The sequence below is a fragment of the Octopus bimaculoides genome, chromosome 4 (assembly GCF_046866305.1).
Source record: "Octopus bimaculoides isolate indiv1 chromosome 4, ASM4686630v1, whole genome shotgun sequence".
In the NCBI taxonomy this organism is placed as follows: Eukaryota; Metazoa; Mollusca; class Cephalopoda; order Octopoda; family Octopodidae; genus Octopus; species Octopus bimaculoides.
The window spans coordinates 15,604,809-15,626,326 of record NC_142931.1 but is presented as its reverse complement, the minus strand read 5'-3'; the positions used below and the strand labels follow the sequence as shown (position 1 = coordinate 15,626,326).

The 21,518-nt window shown below is 36.6% G+C and overlaps 1 non-coding gene across 1 annotated transcript; it reads right to left on the bottom strand.

The window, feature by feature from the left end:
- Positions 1 to 1,827: 1,827 nt before the first annotated feature.
- LOC128247753 (5S ribosomal RNA) lies at positions 1,828 to 1,946 on the bottom strand. Its single transcript, XR_008264102.1, has one exon. It is a non-coding gene; the product is annotated as a 5S ribosomal RNA (ribosomal RNA).
- Between the last annotated feature and the right edge of the window lie 19,572 nt (positions 1,947 to 21,518).

Sequence of the window (21,518 nt, the reverse complement as noted above, 5' to 3'; positions counted from 1 at the left end):
TGGATTGCCTTGAGTATACATATCTAACACAAAAGGCTTTGGCTGGCTCAAGGTTAAAGAAGATACTTGCCCAAGGTATCACACAGTGGTATTGAATCTGAAATTATGTGCTTGTGAAGCAAATGTCGTAACTACAAACCCATACCTGCACCCACATATATATATATGTGTATATATATATATATATATATATATATATTCCTGTTGTATCATATACACAGAAACTAAGTACATTTCATTATTTTAGTCTTTACTTTTTAAAATTTTATATTCATTTATTCAATAACCCATTAATAGTAGGAAACAGCCCATTAATAATTATCACTGAAATATATTAAAAAAAAAAGTAAAACCATATTCTTTAAGTTAGTACTTTTCAGGTATGCTGATTAAAAAAATATTATTCTGCTGTAAGATACTGCTTTGGCTAATTTCAGGGTACATATAAACAAAATCTGTTTCAGAAGTATACGTAGGTAAAATATGTATTACTTTACTGTCTATAACGCCACCCATCTCTGCTACTATCATTAATCTCTGTCACTCCACCCATCTGCATGGTTATCCAAGACTTCACCCACCTCAATTACTATCTACCTTCTCTGCCTACCTCTATTATCATTCATGACTCCACCCATTTCTGTTCTTACCTGTCATTTGCTTTCTCTCATATTTATAGCTATCATCACTGTCTCTCCTCCATTATTCCCTCCTCCACCACCCTCTCACTCCAGTCACTGTTCCTCCAATCATGTTCTCTCTTCTATCATCCTCTCATCTTGGGCCTTTCTTCTATTCACTCTCTCCATCACACTGTCTTGAACGAACAGAATAGTAAAGACTGTTTTGTCTTGTGGAGTACAAGGCAACCACTCTAGCACAGGAACTATGATAACATGCACTCAATACACTCTGCAAAGTAACTGACTAATGAAAAGCAACAGCTCAGATTGAAAAGGACCTTTTAGTCTTACTGAGAACATGATAACCTCTCTAGTGCTGGTGGCACAATAAAATGTACTCAGCACAATGGTTGGTGTTACGAAGGGCAACAAACTGTAGAAACCATGTTTAAATTGGAATGAGCATGTTCTTTGGTATGTCTACGAGGGCAGTAATTTCAAATAAGAACTAATTTGACCACGATAACCCAACCAACAGTTCACCATTCTGTTTTGTTTTTTTTTACCCCACACAACAATAACATAAAAAGAATGTATTTACATTATTACACTGGGCAAACAAAAAGATTTTTTTGTCATGCATTTCAGCTGATTGAGGGTAATTTTAGGGTGCTGAATCCAAATCTAACATCAGTTTCCAGACAGCATGTGTAGTTATTTAGTTATTTACATCATCAGATTTTCCAACCAACTGATACTATTGACAAAGTAGTCAGCTATTTACTTTTGATTTTCATCCATATACTCATCACTGAAACAAAAATAAATGCTGACAGAGGGAAATGTAGGCTACTTGTTAAATTGTCACACAAGATGAGGATTTATTTTACTTTGTTATCATTCTAATTATAGTAAAGTTCTCGTCACAGAAGGTTATTGATATTAGGTTATAGTAAGCCACTCAGACTCCCTTTTCTTGATAACTGCTGGTGCTGTTAAAACAAAGTACATCAAATAACAGAGTCAGGTTATATGGAAAGTAGTTTAGTAGTAAGTTTAGTTATTTATTAAAGTGATCAATGCTTGAAATTTAAAGATGGTAAAAATTGTTTCGTGATAGCCATAGCTTCAGTACATTTTCATTTTATCTAGTTTCAGCTCTTGAGCTGTGGCCATGCTGGGGCACTGCCATTGAAATGAAGAATGCTTACAGCACCTAGGTTTCCCAAGTGGTCACCCAACTAAGTACTAACTAGGCTCAATGTTGCTTAACTTCGGTGCTCGTACGAGAACCGGTGCTTTCAACGTGATATGGCCGTAATAATTTCAATGATTTTTTTTTTTAATGTTTTACAGTAACGTTTACAGTTGATTAATTTTATATTTTAGTTTACTGATAGGCTTTCTTGAGTGTTCATTTAGGCTATTACTGTATGTATTTATGATGAGCAGAAAAGTTTGTGTTAATCACCCAGGCAGCTTTTGTTACGTGTGTAGAAAATTTATGCCAAAAGATCAGGAGAAAAAAGCTTACAAAGAAATTTTAAAATGCTTACAAGCTTTGCTTTGGGTGCAAAGTTGGGGACCAAGATAAACTGTGGGTGCCTCATATTTGTTGCAAAACTGCTACATAGCACTAACCCAATGGCTGAATGGTAAACGGAAAAGTATGCCATTTGTAGTACCCAATGATATGGTGCAAACCAAGTTATTGGTTTGCTTCTTGGGTTGCAAATGGGGTATACAAAGCATAAGTGCTTTTTGTGCCTTTGGAACAGCAGAGATGACAAGCATCACTATGATCAAAAAGAGAGGCCAAAGAGAAGTGATTTCACTCCAGGGAGATACAACGTTAAATATATCTCCTTTAGTTGACCCTTAGAAAATTTACCTTCCTTTCCTACACATTAAACTTGGCTTGTTTAAGAATTTTGTTAAGGCCATAAATGAAGACAGTGAAGGATTCAAATATCTCAGTGAAAGAATTGTTTCTAGCAAGAGTGAAGCTAAGACCAAAGCTGGTGTTTTTAATGGACCAGAAATTCGTACATTAATTTGTGATGAGCTTTTTCAAGAAAAATTAAGCCCAGTGGAGAAAACTGCTTGGGAAAAGTTTGTTTCTCTTGTAAAAAATTGTTTGGGAAATGAAAGATCATCTATGTTGCAACTGTGAATGATTTTTTGAAAGCTTATAAGCAACTCGGGGCAAAAATGTCTCTAAAAATTCATTTTGTCCACTCTCATCTTGACTTTTCTCCACCCAATATGGGTGATGTAAGCGATGAGCATGGTGAATGATTTCATCAAGAAATCAAAGAGCTAGAAAGCCGCTAGAGTGGCAGACTTACACCAAACATGCTGATGGACTACTGCTGGTTTTTAAAACAAGAAATGGACATGCAACATAAGCGTAAAAGAAGATGCCAAGAGGCTTGTAATATTTAAAATTATTTCTGTTCTGATTTACACTGTGTTGTGCATAATATATTTAGGCATGGCTGTGTGGCTTAAGAAGTTCACTTTGCAACTACACAATTTTAGGTTCAGTCCCACTGCATGGCACCTTGAGCAAACATTTTCTGCTATGGCACCACACTGACCATTGTCTTTTGAGTGATTTTCTTTTGTTTTTATGATTCCATTTGACCCCCCCCCCCTTGCTTGATAATTACTGTTGGTTTGTTTAAACCCTGTAACTTAGCAGTACAGCAAAAAGATACCAATAAAATAAGTACAAGACGTAAAAAAATAAGTACTTGGGTTGATTTGTTTGACTAACCCCTTAAACAGTGTTGCCCCAGCATGGCAGCAGTCCAATGACCGAAAAAAGTAAAAGGTAATGTGTATATATGTCATGTAATATATTATACATCATATGATATATAATATATATATATATATATATATATATATACACACACACACACACATATATATATATACAGGGTGGGTGGAAAGTAACTAGGCATTAGAAATTGCTTATAGAATTTTTAGTATCACTGAAGTCATGATGAAAACATTTTTTAAACAAACAATACTAATGGGGATTTCTTATTTTCCAGATGGCCGGTTGCTTGACTGTTCAGGACTGAGCTAAGATAGCACTGAAGTGTGGAATTCCATTGTTTTGGTTCAGAGACGGTGGTGTGCATGGAATGGTAAGCATGCAGCACTACGTCTGTAGACAATAAAACGTTGTCATGCAAAGATGATGACCATGGGTTCTGTGAATGATGCAAGAAGTGGTCATCCAACCACATTCCGATCAGCGGATGATGTGGCAGCAGTGCAGGAAATGTTTAATAGCAGACCGCAAAAATCAACACGCCAAGCCACTCATGAAAGTGGACTAACAAGACACAATATGTACGGTGTTGCATAAAGAATTAAATTTTCGTCTGTGGAAACCCCATTAGGTGCAGGAGCTAAAACTTGAAGACTGTGACTGCAGTAGTCCAGAACTCCAAGATGTCCAGATCTCACTCCATGTGATTTTTACCTGTGGGGTTACACAAAAGAGGAGGTGTACAAAACAAAACCTCGCACACCAGAGGACTTGGAGACACTGATTCAGGAGGTTCTCAATGATATTCCAGGTGACGTCCTCCAGGAGGTTGTTTATTCCATTCCTGGCTCTTTGAAGAAACTGGTTGATGCCACCAGTGCTTATGTAGAAATATGAAGACTTACTTTCATTTTCCCATGTAATAAAGAACACGTATCATTTGTTTCAATAAATTCATAAAAGGAATATGCATTTTATTACCAATTTTTAATGCCTACTTACTTTTTACCCACCCTGTATAAAAACACATGTACAAAAATATACAGGATGTTAACAGGTATACTAAAAGACAAACAATATATTTACTCTATCATGGAATCTGCATATGAAACCCAATGTAGCCCTATATATACACTGTGTCTGGTAAAAAAAAAAAAAAAGACCCTGGATAATCACAGCTGAAACACATTTCTGTTATTTCCTATTCTAGAAGGTTTTTATACACACACACACACACACACACATGTACATATGCACTTATTGTTGTGGGAGAATCCTGAACACCCCCACGTGACTGACGGTGGACTAACCGATTATAATAAATAAGAACTGAGTGAACTGTCAACGGGCGTAGCTGACAGTTCAACCGTGCTGGTTTAACAGTCGGTAGTTGAACAGTGAAATACTGAGTATCGTACCTACGTTCGAGTAGTACGGAGTGCGTTCTGTATTAACATGTATTTCTGTGATATGTATTTTTAGATAACCATAACCAACTATTTATTTATGTAATACCATTTTGCACCAGTTGTGTATACCCACATCATAACACTTATACATGCATATTCTTGCAGCAGTACATGTACACAAACTAATTGGTTTGTTTTCTTTTCTCAGTTCAATTAAATAGTTAATTACTTTTTTGGTACATTGTTGCAAAAAAATTGTTGCACTATAATGCATTGTTTAGAATATTTTGAGGATTACATCCAAACAGATAAAACAGAATTAGAATCTAAGTGGTATATAGCTTGAGAGATGAAACTGTATTTCTATAATTAACGACTTTCCGATCTAATAATATAGCACCAAGGGGCAGAAAGAGAAAATTGAATGTAAACATTGGGAGGGGGTGAGAGGAGGAGGAGGAGGAACAGAAGAACAACAAAAGACTCTTCTATAACTGCAGGTAGGGATTTAAGAAAAGGGTAGGCAGACAGAATAACTATCTAACCGTTCTACCATTTCAGACATTTCATAAGAAGAGAAGGGAGAGGAAAAACAAAACAATCAACAATTCTGTAATTTCTGAACAAATGATTTGCCATGGAATTAAATCCATTGCTTCTTGTGTATATATATATATATATATATATATATGTATATATAGTTTCATACACTTTGTATGTACAGATATGTATACAAGTGTATACATGTTTATATATTAACTTTGGTATATGCACCTGTTTTTATAGAGTGCTGTAAGACAATAGGCAACTTGATAGAAAAATACGAGATATATTCCTGTAAAAGTTTGTAACAGGAGAACATGAAATAGTTGAGAATGACTGCAGGTCTAATAGAGTCACTTTGCTTAACTGATCTCTTAAAATAATGTTGTTGAGGATAAAGATGAAGATAGTTTAATAGAAGTAGTAAGAAATCTGCTGCGTAATGAACATACAAAATAATTTACTCGCAACTAACAGTGTTTATTATTTCGGTCTGTTTTCAGTGATTTAGTAGACAACTCAAGAAGTGGAATCTGAAATATCTTGCTCACTTTCATCATCCATTTCTTCTGATGTAACAGTAATCACATTGTCATTCTGCAGTTCAGTTTGCTCATCATCATATTTCTCTACAATAGTTTTAATTAGCTGACATCTAGGTGCACTGCAGTTACACGGAATACTGTGCTGTTCAGGTGTATCAATATCATCCCCTGTAACATTGATACTATCGTCTGTTGCAGCTTCATTTTCAATAGCATCGTCAGGCACCTCAATACATATGTTATAATGTCTTTTATTTCCACTATCCTGAGACAGAGTCAGAGTACAAGGAATCTCATCATCACAATCAACTAGCAATGGCGTTGGTAAAAAGAACACAGTTTGCTTCCAATGAGTTGCTTCTGCAAAAGGTGAAGTTGATAGAGTTAAATTTTTAGAAAATTCTTTGTTGATTTTATCTTCAAAAATTACATCAAACCAACACGCAAAACCATGAACACTTCCAGTTTTCTGAAGACTAAACGTAAATGTTTTGCTAATTGATTGTATTTCGGTTAATGTAACTGTCTTTAAATCAATATCAAAAACTGGAAGAGCTGGAGACATTAATTGGTCTGGTTTTAGAACTTCAATAACAGGATCACTGAAGTATTTCTTGAGAGACAATGGAATCATTGGTGAGAAATCAAGTCCGTAAACATTCTTCCAGAAAGAAAAATGTTCATTGTGATATTCTTTCATAGAAACAGGAGATAAATGTAAACTTGCCCTTGAAGGCAGTAAAATACCATTTGGTGAGAGCCATTTATCACGTGCATAGAGTACCGAGTCTAACATGGATTCATGAAGTAAATAAAATCCCATCCATTCAGATAAAATGACATCCACACAACTACAGTCAAGTTCAGCTTCTTCAATAGGTTTATGAATAACAGTTATCTGATTTTCAAAATGATTCTGATAGACAATATCTTCACAGATCTCTGCAATGTCACTTGCTTCAACAGCATACACTTTCTTTGCCCCAGCTTGAGCTGCAAAACAAGAAAGAATACCTGTTCCAGCCCCAACATCCAGAACAATCTTGTCTTGAAATAAATGTCTGTTGTTCTCAATGAATTGCTTATAAGCCAGTGTTCTTGGTCTATCTTTAATCATCAGCTCATGGACGGAGACATTCGTATAACTGTCAAAATAATTTGACTGTGATTCTGTAATACTTTTCTCTTTTGCATCTTCTGGAAGTGACTGGTTCATGTTTGCTGCATCATCTAAACTTTGGTTTTTTGCAGGTGAGTTGTTCTGTAGTTCTTGTGAAGGAGTTGGATTCTTGGTTGATGTCTTCTTAACCAGAATGGATTCCTTGCAGTCCATTTTCCAAACTATAGAAATAAAAATAAAGTACATTTAATATGTCAGTTTAAAGTTAAATAAATAGAAGTCTAGTTTAGAAATTATATTGCAGTGACATATTGAAGTTCAATAACATAGTATAAAAGTTACTTTTTCCACAGTAAAATATTTTCACACACACACAACACACATATACACACACATACATATGTATGCATTTATATACATGTATGTGTGTGTGTGTGTGCACGTGCACACACATAAAGAACTTTCAGAATAATTTGTGAAAAACACTCAGAACTAGTTCCAACGACTATTTTTCAAACTTTATTTACATATGTGAGGAGAGGAAGTCAGTTTCTGAAAAATGTGATGCTAGATTGTACCTTAAAGTTTCGGGGAAAAGATAGGGTGAGTGAGAGATAAATAGGTCAAGGATGGGACCATTCTGTTTACATGAAGAACAGAACTAAGAAAAAAAGAAAGCAAAAGCAATTTTTGATGCATGTTTCAAAAGATAAACTAAATCTTAATCTTATAATCTAAAAGTTTCTGGTACATTCCACTAAAGATTGTCCTCATTATCATCATGGCCAGGGAGAAGTGAATAGGAGATATGTTCTCTCCATTTTCAGATTTTTATTTCATATTTGATTATTTCATTCAGAAGAATGATAAGATTTCTGTTGATGGTGACTACAGGAGAGATGTTGAAGATGCCAACATCTCTGGCTTTAAATATATTTTTCATGTAATCGTAGTCGTGACAGATGCCAGTGCTGCCTTGTTGGCACCCGTGCGGTGGCATGTAAAAGACATAATTCAAGTGTGGTTGATGCCAGTGCCTGACTGGCTCCTATCCTGGTGGCATGTAAAAAGCACCATTCGAGTGTGACTGACGCTAGTGCCACCTGACTGGCCCCCATGCTGGAGGCATGTAAAAAGCACCATTCAAGTGTGGTCAATGACAGTGCCACTTGACTGGCTCCCATCCCACTGGCATGTAAAAAGCACCCACTACACTCTCGGAGTGGTTGGCGTTAGGAAGGGCATCCAGCTGTAGAAACTCTGCCAGATCAGATTGGAGCCTGGTGCAGCCATCCAGTTCGCCAGTTCTCAGTCAAATCGTCCAACCCATGCTAGCATGGAAGGCAGACCTTAAATGATGACGATCATGGTTTGAACTAGTGTACATTATGCTTTGGCTGTCAAAACATTCGTAAACCTATAAGATGTATGAGTTTTTTTTTTTTGCTGCACAGTCATAAGACACAATCAACCCTTCACATACATCACAGACATGGCTGTGTGGTAAGCAGTTTGCTTCCCAACCATATGGTTCTGGGTTCAGTCCCACTGTGTAGCACCTGGGGCAAGTGTCTTCTACTATAAGCTCAGGCTGACCAAAGCCTTGTGAGTGGATTTGGGAGACGAGGCAAAGATTGAATCACAGAGGCAATGACTGTGACCTTTGGCAGCCTCACAGAGGCAATGACTGTGACCTTTGGCAGCCTCACAGAGGCAATGACTGTGACCTTTGGCAGCCTCACAGAGGCAATGACTGTGACCTTTGGCAGCCTCACAGAGGCAATGACTGTGACCATTGGCATTATGTTTTGCTTGAGAAGAAGACCCATAAAGCCAAGTAAAATTACAGTCATGGCAGATACCAGTGTCACGCAAATGGCACCCGTTCCGGTGGCACATAAAAGCACCCATTACACTCTCGGAATGGTTGGCACTAGGAAGGGCATACAGCCATAGAAACCATGCCAAAACAGACTGGAGTCTGGTGCAGCCTTCCAGCTTGCCAGCCCTGGTCAAACTGTCCAACCCAGGCCAGCATGGACAACAGACATTAAATGATGATGATGATGATGAAAGATATATATATATATATATATGCATGTTTTTCTGAATCTAGCTGTTCAACAAAAGAGATAGACAGAATAAATTTAAGTTTTAAAACAAAAATCTTAGTATTGGTGGTCAATTTGTTCAACTGAAATTTCTTCAAGGCAGTGCCCCAGCATGGCCACAGTCTAATGACTAAAATAAGTAAAAGAAAGAAGAAAAGATATATAAACCTGTTATTTTATAAACTATAAATATTCATAAAAACTCTGGCAAAATGTAGAAAGGTTGAAACACATAAAAGATAAAAGACAAACAAAATACTAAAATAGCAGACTTCCAGACACTTGGAGGGTAGAAGTCAGCTAATAAACAATTAAAAATATAAATGAAGAGAAATAACAAAAATGATTTTCATTAGACACGAAATAAGTTTTGTGGAGAAAATGGAATTGACAGAAAGTATATCAGTATATTACTGGTATTTTATCAGCCCTAAAGTGATGTAAGTTAAATTTAGTGTCAAGTGGGATTCCAAAAGTCAGTGGGGGTTGAAACTAAATACCTTACAACGTTGAGTTCAGCATGTTACTGTCTTGGCACCTCTGCTGTCTTGAAAATTAGGAATGTAACTGGGATCCTATTTAAGCTGAGGCATTAAGGTAAAAATATCTAGAACGAAGGGAAGATTTTAGAACATTTATCTCTGAAACGGAGTTTATTTCTGGATTTTATGGTTATTTGATTTGTTGTAACTCCCAAATTAATGATAATGACATGTTTATTTAATCAGTAAGAGATATTGATATGATAAACCATGATATAATTAGAATTACTAAATATAGCAGTGCTGATACAAATATGCGACTCAGCAAGAGAAAACTATCAACAGAGCATCTCTGAAATACAATAGTCCTACTTCATTACTACTTTCCACTTATTCAAGTTACACTGCAGCTACACTGAACTGCAGTTTGTTTGGTAGTCATTATTTTACTTGATACTGTACCACAAGACAGGATCTAGGAATTCACACAATAAAAACATTAAGATTTCAAACAGTAGCTTTGGGATTTCCATTCTGATAGCTATTTTAATTATAGAATAAATGTGTTAAATTCTAGGACTAATGTAGAATGTTGTTTGGGTGCCGTTTTATAAATCCAAAAGTGATTTTCTTAACTCTATTCATGATAATATTTGAACTTATTAGTCTCACTTAATGAAACAAGCAGTAACTTTACTATATCGAAATTAAAATAAATTATATTATATTTCACTTATGTTATATTGTAATTATATCATGCTATAACTGTATACAGTAGTGGGATATATTTATCACACAATTATTTTCAGTTAGCTTTTTAATGATCACTCCATTAATTATGTTAATGCTAACTTAGCTGCTTAATATTAAATTAGACAAGGTCAGACATGGAGAACATTTCCATATTGGAAAGCTATAACGAAGGCTATATATTAACTATCTGATGAGGCAAAATTTATTATTCATACATACATATATACACACAGGCACAGGTGTGGCTGCATGGTAAGAGGTTTGCTTCCCAACAATATGGTTCCAGGTTCAGTCCCACTGTGTGGCAAATTGGGCAAGTGTCTTCTACTATAGCCTTGGGCTGATCAAAGCCTTGTGAGTGGATTTGGTAGACGGAAACAAGACCATTGTATATCATCATCAACGTTTAACGTCTGTTTTCCATGCTGGCATGGGTTGGATGGTTTGACTGAGGACTGGCAACACAGTAGGTTGCACCAGGCTCCAATCTGTTCTGGCAAGGTTTCTACAGCTGGATGCCCTTCCTAACACAACCACTCCTAGAGTGTGGTGGGTGTTTTTTACATGCCACCGGCATGGGAGCCAATGTGTGTGTGTGTGTGTGTGTGTATGCATGCACGTACATGTGTCATTGTATTAGCAGTTTGGCAAAATAAACTGATAGACTAAGTGTCAGGCTTCAGAAGAGGTAAGCGTTGGGCTGACTCATTAGACTAAGAATTCTTCAAAGCAGTGCTCCAGCATGACCACAGTCTAATGATTGAAACAAGTAAAAAGTAAACTTCCACTCTATACAATAACACTATATGTATATCTCAGTCTACTTGACTTCCAACAATTAACAATTGTAATTCGAAGTTGAATGGTTAGCAGTAAGAAAGATGTTCACATTTCTTTAAAATATTCGGAGAATATATGCAAAATATTCTGAGAAAAAAATTTTTTTCACCACCACCCAACATGCACACATACAGAGTTGCCTCTCTTAGCTAAAAACTTCAAAATTGTGCAAACTGACCTCATTTTCGAGGTTATTTTTGTAGTAAAATAAGAGTTATTGTGCAAAAAACATACTTTATTTGGTAGCTGAAAGATTACTGAATCTTTTGATACCTTATATGCCAAAATTGGCAACTCAGTTTTTGAATCCATAAGAAGCATATACACACACACAAACTCTGTTTTATTGTATAAGGTAATTATTCATAAAAATTCCAGCAAAATGTGTAAAGGGCAAAAGTTTGCAATAAAAACTAACCCTAACATTGTAAAACTTTCATGTTTATTTATTTTATTAAAAATAAATTTTTTTAAGGGTGGAACTTCAAGCAGATAATGGTTTCAAATGTCAGCACAGGGCCATCAATTTCAAGGATGGGGTTAGTCAATTATATCAACCCCATACTCAACTGGTACTTCTTTTATCAACCCCAAAAGGATGAACGGTGAAGTCAACCTTGGCAGAATTTGAACTCAGAATGTAAAATTGGAAGAAATGTTGCTATGTATTTTTTGGCTGGTACTGTAACAATTCTGCTCTTCACCTTAAAAATCTTGTGCAAATAATAAATAATAGCTACAAATAACAGCATGTAAATACTGGATTAAAAAACCCTTTGGGTCGAAAAAGTCAAAGGATGCCTGTGGGATTTGAACTCACATCTTTAAACATGACAGATTTTTTAACCATTTTACAATCCAATATTTATACTTTATTCATCATCATCATTTAATGTCTGTTGTCCATGCTGGCATGGGTTGGACGGTTTGACTGGGCTGGCACACTGGAAGGCTGCACCAGACTCCTGTCTGATTTGGCATGGTTTTCTACAGCTGGATGCCTTTTCTAATGCCAATCACTCTGAGAGTGTAATGGGTGCTTTTACCTGCAACTGGCACAGGTGCCATTTCCGTGACACTGGGGTGCGTTTACGTGCCACCGGCATGGGTGCCAATTTGTGTGATACCGGTATCTGCCACGACTGCGATTTTGCTTGGCTTGATGGGTCTTTTCATGAGAGGATGTGTCTCTTATCTTTGAGTCCTGGTTAGTTCCGGGATTCATAAAATGATTGATTTTATTTTTATACTAGAACTTGCCTTCATGCCAAAATTGGTACAGATTGATCTAACAATTTGGCATGAAAAAAAAACCTTTGGAAAAAGTTAAAAATCCATAAGATGTACCCAGTGTAAGCTATGGACACATAAGAGGTGCAGCAATATCAAAGGAAAAAATAACGAATCCACCCGGCTTTGATTAATTGTATACGCGTTTCAGGATTAAAGAGGTGTAAATTATATTACCCGATCTTTTTTTTTCTTTTTTGCCTGTGTGAGTTGCAGGTGATACTGTCTGGGAGATATATTTTGGTAGTGAAATAGTAGTTTTAACTGCTATTTCTAATTTCAGTGTGTGGTGAAGCAATTTTTGCTGAATCCTAATTTTAATTATGTTTATAATTATAAAACTTTTGTATAAGTTTACCGATAATGGTTTTTTAACACACCGAACTACTTAGTGAAATTACTAATTATTAATTAATTATTAATTTTTACCCTATATCTGTAAGAATTATATATATAGGCTTCCACACAGTTACCACTGACCAAATTCATTCACAATGTATTAGTTGGCTTGGGGCTATGGTAGAAGAAACTCCCGCTCTGGGTCAGGTTCAAACTCACAGTCTCTGCATCTCTTCAAACTTGTGAATTAATGCCAGGAAGGTATTGTCTATAAGCACAGCACTCTAACTAATTAATCAATAAACCGTTTGACTTATGCAAGCATGGGAAAATGGACATTAAATGATGATGATGATGATGATGATGAAGAAATATTGTTGGAAAACCTTACCAACTTTGCACTCATGGAAAAAAAAACTGGTTTGTTAATGGAAAAGCTTAAAGTAGCTTATGAAATGGTGTTGAATAGGTGGAGGTATGGCTGTGTGGTCAGGACAATCACTTTGGAACCATGCGGTTAGGAGTTCAATCTCACTGTATGGGCGTTGTCTACTAACGTCCCATACCATAGCTGTGGATTGACCAAAGCCTTGAGAGTGAAATTAGTAGGTGGACCCTGAAGAAGCCTATCATATGTGTGTGTGTGTGAGTGTGTGTGTGTGTGTGTGTGTGTGTGTGTGTGTGTGAGTGCATCTGTATTTTTCTTCATCGTTACATGTGTTTGTTGTTTGTAAACAAAAGCATCACTCCTATATTTAAGAGATGAGGAATTATGTACATTGTTTCCATTTGATAGTTATTTGTCCTCATCTTTGTTGTTAACATTTCGGCTGGTATACCCTCTAGCCTTCATCAGGTGTCTTGGGGAAATTTCGAACCTAAGGTATTTTTTGATGTTATTATTATTCAGGTTACTGCCTGGAATCAAAGGATATTTACACTTCGCAAATATCTCCTTCAAGTAAAACCACCAATAGAAGAGAAAATGACCCAAAACTGCGTGTACTCCATCCCATGCAGCTGTGGTAGGTTATACAAAGGCGAAACATGCCGCTCCATCAAAATAAGGGTAGACGAACATCGCAAAGCTGTGACACGAGGAGATATTAATAAATCGGGTATAGCTGATCATGTTTGGGAAAAATGGAGACCACCTTCCCCTGTGGGATGAAGTTAAAATAATAGACAGAGAACACCACTGGAAAATATGAAAACTAAAAGAAGCAGCACATATGCTAGGACACAACAACCTCCTAAGCAGACCGAGTGCAGATATGAGCAGCATATGGGAACCAGTATTAAGGAAGGATAGGAAAATATTAGATTTATAAGCCTTAAAATTCACTCCATAATTGCCCATGGGCATATGGCATAAAAATTAAGAGCGTGGGCTACTAACCCCAAGATTCCAAGTTTGGTTCCAGGTGGTGACCTGAATAATAATAACATCAAAAAATACCTTAGGAATGAGAACCCAGGTTCAAAATTTCCCCCAAGACACCTGATGAAGGCTGGAGAGTACATCAGCTGAAATGTTGTGTTAACAACAAACAAGATGAGGACAAATATCCGTCAAATGTAAATGTAAAAACAAAAGACACATTGAAATGGTGTTGTTTGTTTCCAGTTTCCTGTGTGATTATGTCTGAGCTGTTTGTTATTTATACACTGGAGAATTTATTACCTGGCCTGGAAACAGCTGAGTTGGGGCGGGGAAGGAAATCTGGTTGTAAAAAAAACTATTCCAACATAGATTCATCTGACCCATACAAGCACAGAAAAGTAGCCATTAAAATGCTGCTGTTGCTGCTGCTGATTATGATGTGCCAGTTTAAACAACCCATCTGGATCACAATATTAATATACTTCAGGGTGGCAAGGTGGCAGAAACGTTAGCATGCCGGGTGAAATGCTTAGCGGTATTTCGTCTGCCGTTACGTTCTGAGTTCAAATTCCACCAAGGTCAACTTTGCCTTTCATCTTTTCGGGGTTGATAAATTGAGTACTAGTTGCATACTTGGGTCGATCTAATCGACTGGGCCCCTACCCCAAAATTTCAGGTCTTATGCCTAGAGTAGAAAAGGATATTAATATACTTCACTCATGGCTGTGTGGTAAGAACTTTGCTTCCCAATCATGTGGTTCTTGGTTCCGTCCCATGGTGTGGCCCCAAGCCAACCAAATCTTTGTGAGTGGATTTGGCAGACGGAAACTAAAAGACGTCCGTCATGGGCATCCAACCATAAAAACCATGCCAAAAACAGACACTGAAGCCTGGTGTAGTCTTCTGCCTAACCAGCTCCTGTCAAACCGTCCAACCCATGCCAGCATGGAAAGCAGATGTTAAATGATGATGATGATGACGACGGTGGTGCGTGTGTGTGTGTGTGTGTGTGTGCAGACATGCACGTGTGCATATGCCTGTGTGTATGTGTGTGTCTTTGTGTCTGTGTTTGATCCCCCACCACTGCTTGGCAACCAGTGTTGGTTTGTTTATGTCCTTGTAACTTAGTGGCTTGGTCAAGAAACTGATAGAATAAGTACCAAGCTTTAAAAAAAATAAGTCCTGGTGGGTGGGTGGGGGGTGGAGGATTCGTTTGACTAAAATTCTTCAAGGTGGTGACCCAGCAAGGCTGCAGTCTAATGACTGAAACAAGTAAAAGATAAAAGATACCAAGAGAGGTGAATTGCAAAGAATGGTGGAAAGAGGGTAAAGAGAAATGGAATGAGGTCGCTGGACCATGTCCTGAAGAAAGATGAATGTGACCAGGTGAGAGAATTGATGAAAATGAATGCAAAATGAAGAAGAGGAAGGAGAAGACCAAGAAAGACAAGGTTAATAAAAGCAAAGGGTTGAGAAGGGGTCTTGTAGAAAATAGGGCAAAATAGGAAAGATTTTTACAGGGTTTGCAAGGCTCACCCCTGATTTAGTAGGGACAAAATGGCCTTGAAACACACATATACAAGAATGAGCAAATAATTCATACTCTATATAAATTGCCCAACCTGTTCGATATTGCAGCTAACTCTCCCTCATCAAACTACTTAGTTTTTTTTACAATGAAGTCTGCTTATTACTGCAACACTCCTACATTAAAATCAAAAATGTCTACAGCTAAAACACTGATCAATTGATTCTTCAATCAGTTATCTTTGTGGCAGATCTACTGAAGTAAACATCATCACGGCTACTCAGCAACAACAACAGCAACAACAGTCATCATTTTATGTCTTCATTTTCCTTCCTGTACGAGAAATATTCAACAGGAAATGGCATACAGATATTTTAGCTTATTCATTATTTATTACTAGCAAAACTATTTTGGGGGAAATGTTTGCACAGTAGGGACAGGCATAGCTGAATGGTTAAGAAGTTCATTTTATAAACCATGTGATTCTGGATAAGTTTCCCTGCATGGCACCTTCAGCAAGCACCCTCGCCTGCAATCTGTAGTGTATTTTATGAGTGGAATTTGGGAGATGGAAACTGCATAGATAACCATTGCATACATACACAAGTGCAGTACATTTGCAGAAACCCAATGTGTCCCAGTATGAAAATATGTATTTTATTATAATATCAGATATGCCATTGCTTTATTCACTTACTCTACATATAGGTGCAGGAGTGGCTGTGTGATAAGTAGCTTCCTTACCAACCACATGGTTTGGGTTCAGTCCCACTATGTGACACCTTGGGCAAGTGCCTTCTATAACAACCTTGGGGCAACCAAAGCTTTGTGAGTGGATTTGGTAGACAGAAACTGAAAGAAGCTCATCATATATATATGTGTGTGTGTGTGTAGGTTTGTCTGTCTGTGTTTGCCCCCCCCCCCATTGCTTGACAACCGATGCTGGTGTGTTTACGTCCCTGTAACTTAGCAGATTGGCAAAAGAGACCAATAGAATAAGTACTAGGCTTACGAAGAACAAGTCCTGGGGGCGATTTGTTCGACTAAAGGCGGTGCTCCAGCATGGCCGCAGTCAAATGACTGAAACAAATAAAATGGTAAAAAAATATAGATATTTATGCACACAAGCGTGTGTGTGTGTGGGGGGGGGGGCTTATACATTGAATTGCCTCTCTTTTCATTAAAAGTTAACTTAGAAAATTGATAAATAGAGATTGATAAAAGAAGTACCAGACTAAAATAAGTACTGGAGTTGATATGATTGGCTAAAACCTTTGAAGACGATGCTCCAGCATGGGAAAAATCTTACAAGTGAGACTGGTGAAAACACAATACAATTTCATATTTGAAAGAAAAAGAAGTTAAAATAAAACTCAAGCAATGTTTTATATTAACCTCAAGACATTCTCACTACAAGGAAACATTTTTCAAATTTTAGCACAAGGCCAGTAACTTTTGTGGAAAGTGGTAAGACAATTACACTGACCTCCAGTGCTTGACCAGTACTTAATTTATTGACCCCAAAAGGAAGAGAGGCGAAGGAAGAAAGATGGGACGAAATGCCACTAAGTATACTGTCCAGTGTGCCAATAATTCTGCCAGCTGACCACCCTATTACAAGGATATATTAATAATTCAATCATTATTATTGATATTAACATTCTGAAGGAAATGCTTTTATAAATAAATAATGGTTTGACTCTTTAACCAAATTATCTGAAACAATCTAAGAACATTTTGAATTATTGTAGCTTCATAATTTATTGAAAGAACATGTAAAATATAGCACTCCTGTTGAAATTCCAGATTCATGAACAAACCACAACAATTATGGCATTTTTTGATTGTAGAGGAAGGAAGTTCAAACCCAGTTTTCGGTAAGTTATTCATGTGATCTATCCAACAGATAGAGGTGAAGTTAAAAAAAAATGTAGTGAAAACATTCTCACGTCGGACTGACTCAGATTTAATTTTAGTAACCAATAATCTTGTGAAAATCAGAAAATAAGAATTTCATTTTACGTCATAGAATGATTTGTAAGTTTAGAAAATCTAGAAGTGAATCTAGTAAGTCCACATTGGAAGTTATTTTGTACAATTGAAATGGTGCCAATTAGCTACTACTTTGAACTAATGCCAATATGTCACTCCATAATTGTTTGGTTACAAGTTTAGTGACTTTCTAAAATGAATGATGCAAGAAAAGAAACAATTGATTTGTTTTTTTTTTAAATCTCAAAAGATCAATAACTTAGGTATTTGGTAAAAAAGAATTGAAAACCTGTATAAAACCTCCAAGTCTATACTTTCTATATTTATTCACAAGTAATTCTCAATTATTAACAGAGCATTTCTCCATGCCATCTTTACAGCAGCCCCACAGCTTTGACTCCTGTAGGACCCTCTCAGTTTTAGTTTATTACCACAACTCTCAGACAAACCTAAATTTCCTATCACACATAACAACAGCCTCCAATGTAATTTATATTGATTTTTCACATTATTACAAATGTGTGGAACAGGACTTATATTTTAAATCTCAGTACATTACTTAATGACCTTAGAGTGTGATTTGAAGGAGATTTAGTAGTGACCAAATCTCCCTCAAACTACTCCCTTCATTAGTTAATGTGGTTCTAGATAATAAAAGGACAAGGTGGTCACAGTTGGAATGCCTTTGGTCATTGGGCTGCTTGAGGGCTAAACAACAAGCCTATTTTATTGATCTTTAGAGTATGAAAAAGCAAAAATCAACTTTGATATGATTTTGATAAACCAGTGTTTTAAGGCCATTTTCCCCTACAAGCCCTGTGAAAATCTTTTCTATTTTCTACAAGACTCTTTCTCAAACCCTTGTTTTCATTAACCATGTCTTTGTGGGTCTTTCCCCTCCTCTTCTTCATTTTGCATTCATTTCCAATACTTCTCTCACCTGGCCTGATCACTTTCATCTTTCTTCTGGACATGGTCCAGCCAGCTCATTCCATTTCTCTTTACATCTATCACTAGCTCCTTTTCCATCATTCTTTGCAATTCATTATTCTTGGTATACAGAAGTATATTAATATTTGGAACATATTAGGTGGCGAGGTGGCAGAAACGCTAGCACGCCAGGCAAAATGTTTAGCGATATTTCATCTGTCTTTACATTCTGAGTTCAAATTCCACCAAGGTTGACTTTGCCTTTCATCCTTTCGTAATCAATAAATTAAGTACCAGTCGCATACTGGAGTCGATCTAATCGACTGGCACCCTCCCCAAAATTTTCGGGCCTTGTGCCTAGAGTAGAATAGAAAAGAGTATTTGGAACATATTGATTAGTTAGAGGATTCATTGGAATCTAGGCACATCAACATGTAGGATGCTGGGACTGGCTAGGTGCCATAACATAGAGATCAGAGTAAGGTAAAAACAACCATTTGGTGTCATTTGCTGGTAGTGTACAACAGGTATGTATATAAATAGGTACCAAATCCAATACAGACTGTAGATCCAATCTTGCTACTCCAGACTGATGACGAGCAAAGACTCAGAAACATGTCTCTGGATGCAGGCTTAGCTGGATGGAGGTGCTTGTCTCCCCCTTGTAAACATAAGGACTCAGGAAATGTGTCACGGCCGACAGGAAGCGGTGCAGCTTCCTAGGTCTAAACAACAGTAGTATTATTCCCTTCAGGGGACTGTCACATTAAGTTGACAGCATACAACTACTTCATCGTATCACTACTGCATAAATCTCTCTGAGAGATTTAGAAATGTATTATTTCTAAATCAGAATGTAATGACAAACGAAATGCCAATAAGCGCTTTGCCTGGCATGCCAATGATTCTGCCAGCTTGATACATTTTCTGCCTTAGTAACAACAACAAGTGTAATAATTGCATTAATAATAATAATATTAATGTCTGTTTTGCCTTGCTTGCATGGGTCAAGTGGAATTTGCTGAGGTAGATTTTTCTATGGTCAGCTGCAATTCCTGTTGTCAACTCCCACTTGTGTCCAGCCATGGTTAGATTTCCCCATGACTGGATATGTTTACAAGAAAGATTGGAAACAAATGACTTGGCTTGTATAACAGGGATACTTGTTTACAACTATCATGTGATGTCAAGAAGAGACAGCACAAACACACATATATCAATCTATTTATACATATCTACACACACCTATAAATCTATTTATACATACATATCTACACACACATAAATTTATTTATATGTACATATCTACACACACATATAAATCTATTTATACATGCACATTTACACACACATATAAATCTATTTATACATACATATCTACATATACATATAAATCTATTTATACATGCATATTTACACACACATATAAATCTATTTATATATACATATCTACAAATATATATAAATCTATTTATACATACATATCTACACACATATATATACACACACACAATATATACATATGTGCACATACATATCTGCGCGCACACACACACACACACGTTCACCTGGCAAGCGTCTTTGAATTTCCATCTATCAAATTGACTCGTAAGGCTTTCATTGGCTCAGGACTATAGCAGAAGACGTTTGTCCTAGATGCTATGCAGTGGGACTGAACCTAAAACCACACATAACTAAAGAAGTAAATTTCTAAACCCCAAAAGCCATGCCAGCACCAAGATAGACAAATAAGACATCAGATTCATATACAAAGGTACAACAAAATGTTTTTATCTGTGCAAATTCTTTCCTGTCTACTCTTGTAACAACAGCAGGTATATTTCACACCTGATATTTAAGAAATTGATAAAATTACAACAGAAATTGTTTCCATTGAAATAACTAAATATCTTACATAGATTTTATAATCCAATATCAACAAAGTTCTTGGTTAAAGTTGTTCTGTTGCTGTTCAAACAAAATCAGAATATTTTTCTCACTAAAGCTAGCCATCAATCTTTGGTATCCAGTTGCTAATTTTACAAACAGACCATCAGGAAAATAAATGTTACTACATTTTTCTTCTTTTTCCCCCCCAATTGCAGTTATACATTCTGGTTTCTTGCCAACTACATCACCCTACCTACAACAGCCAAACCCTGATGGGTCTATGAAAAGAACACCCACTGCAAATGCCAATATATTTACCTTTCACTTTGCTTCTCACTCTACTCATAACTTCCTTCTCTCTCCATAGATATAGCTTCAGTTACGAAAGCACAACAAATCTGCCAATTTCTCAACAGAAACCAAGTGACTATTCACAATGGCATTCCAGCCATCACCTTTAAACACTTCTTAGTTGGCTCTCGTGTTCACCCAATTATTTAACCTCTCATTGCTAGCCCAAAATATGGAAACACATAACTGTGAACTCCACTTTAAAGAGATGTAGGCTTATCACTTGATTACATACTAATTACTTTCAATGTTTATCATATTTAAGGTAATGGAAGATATAAATAACAGTTACATCTTATTGAGTCTACGTTACTTCATACATCATAAATATGGCTGTGTGGTTAAGTTTTCTTCATAACTACATGGTCTCAGGTTCAATTTTAATGCACAACACCTTGGGCTAGTTTCTTCTGCCACATCCATTAGTCAGCCAAAGCTGTGTGAATGAAATTTAGTAGATAGAAACTATGTGGAAGCCCTGATAAACCATTTCTGTTTTGGGGTGGTAGACTCAATCCATTGCTTAGTTTAACATGAACACTTGGCCATTTGTTGGCTTTAGCGGAGTCCACTCTGCTATAGGCATCTGGGTCAGCTCTCCAG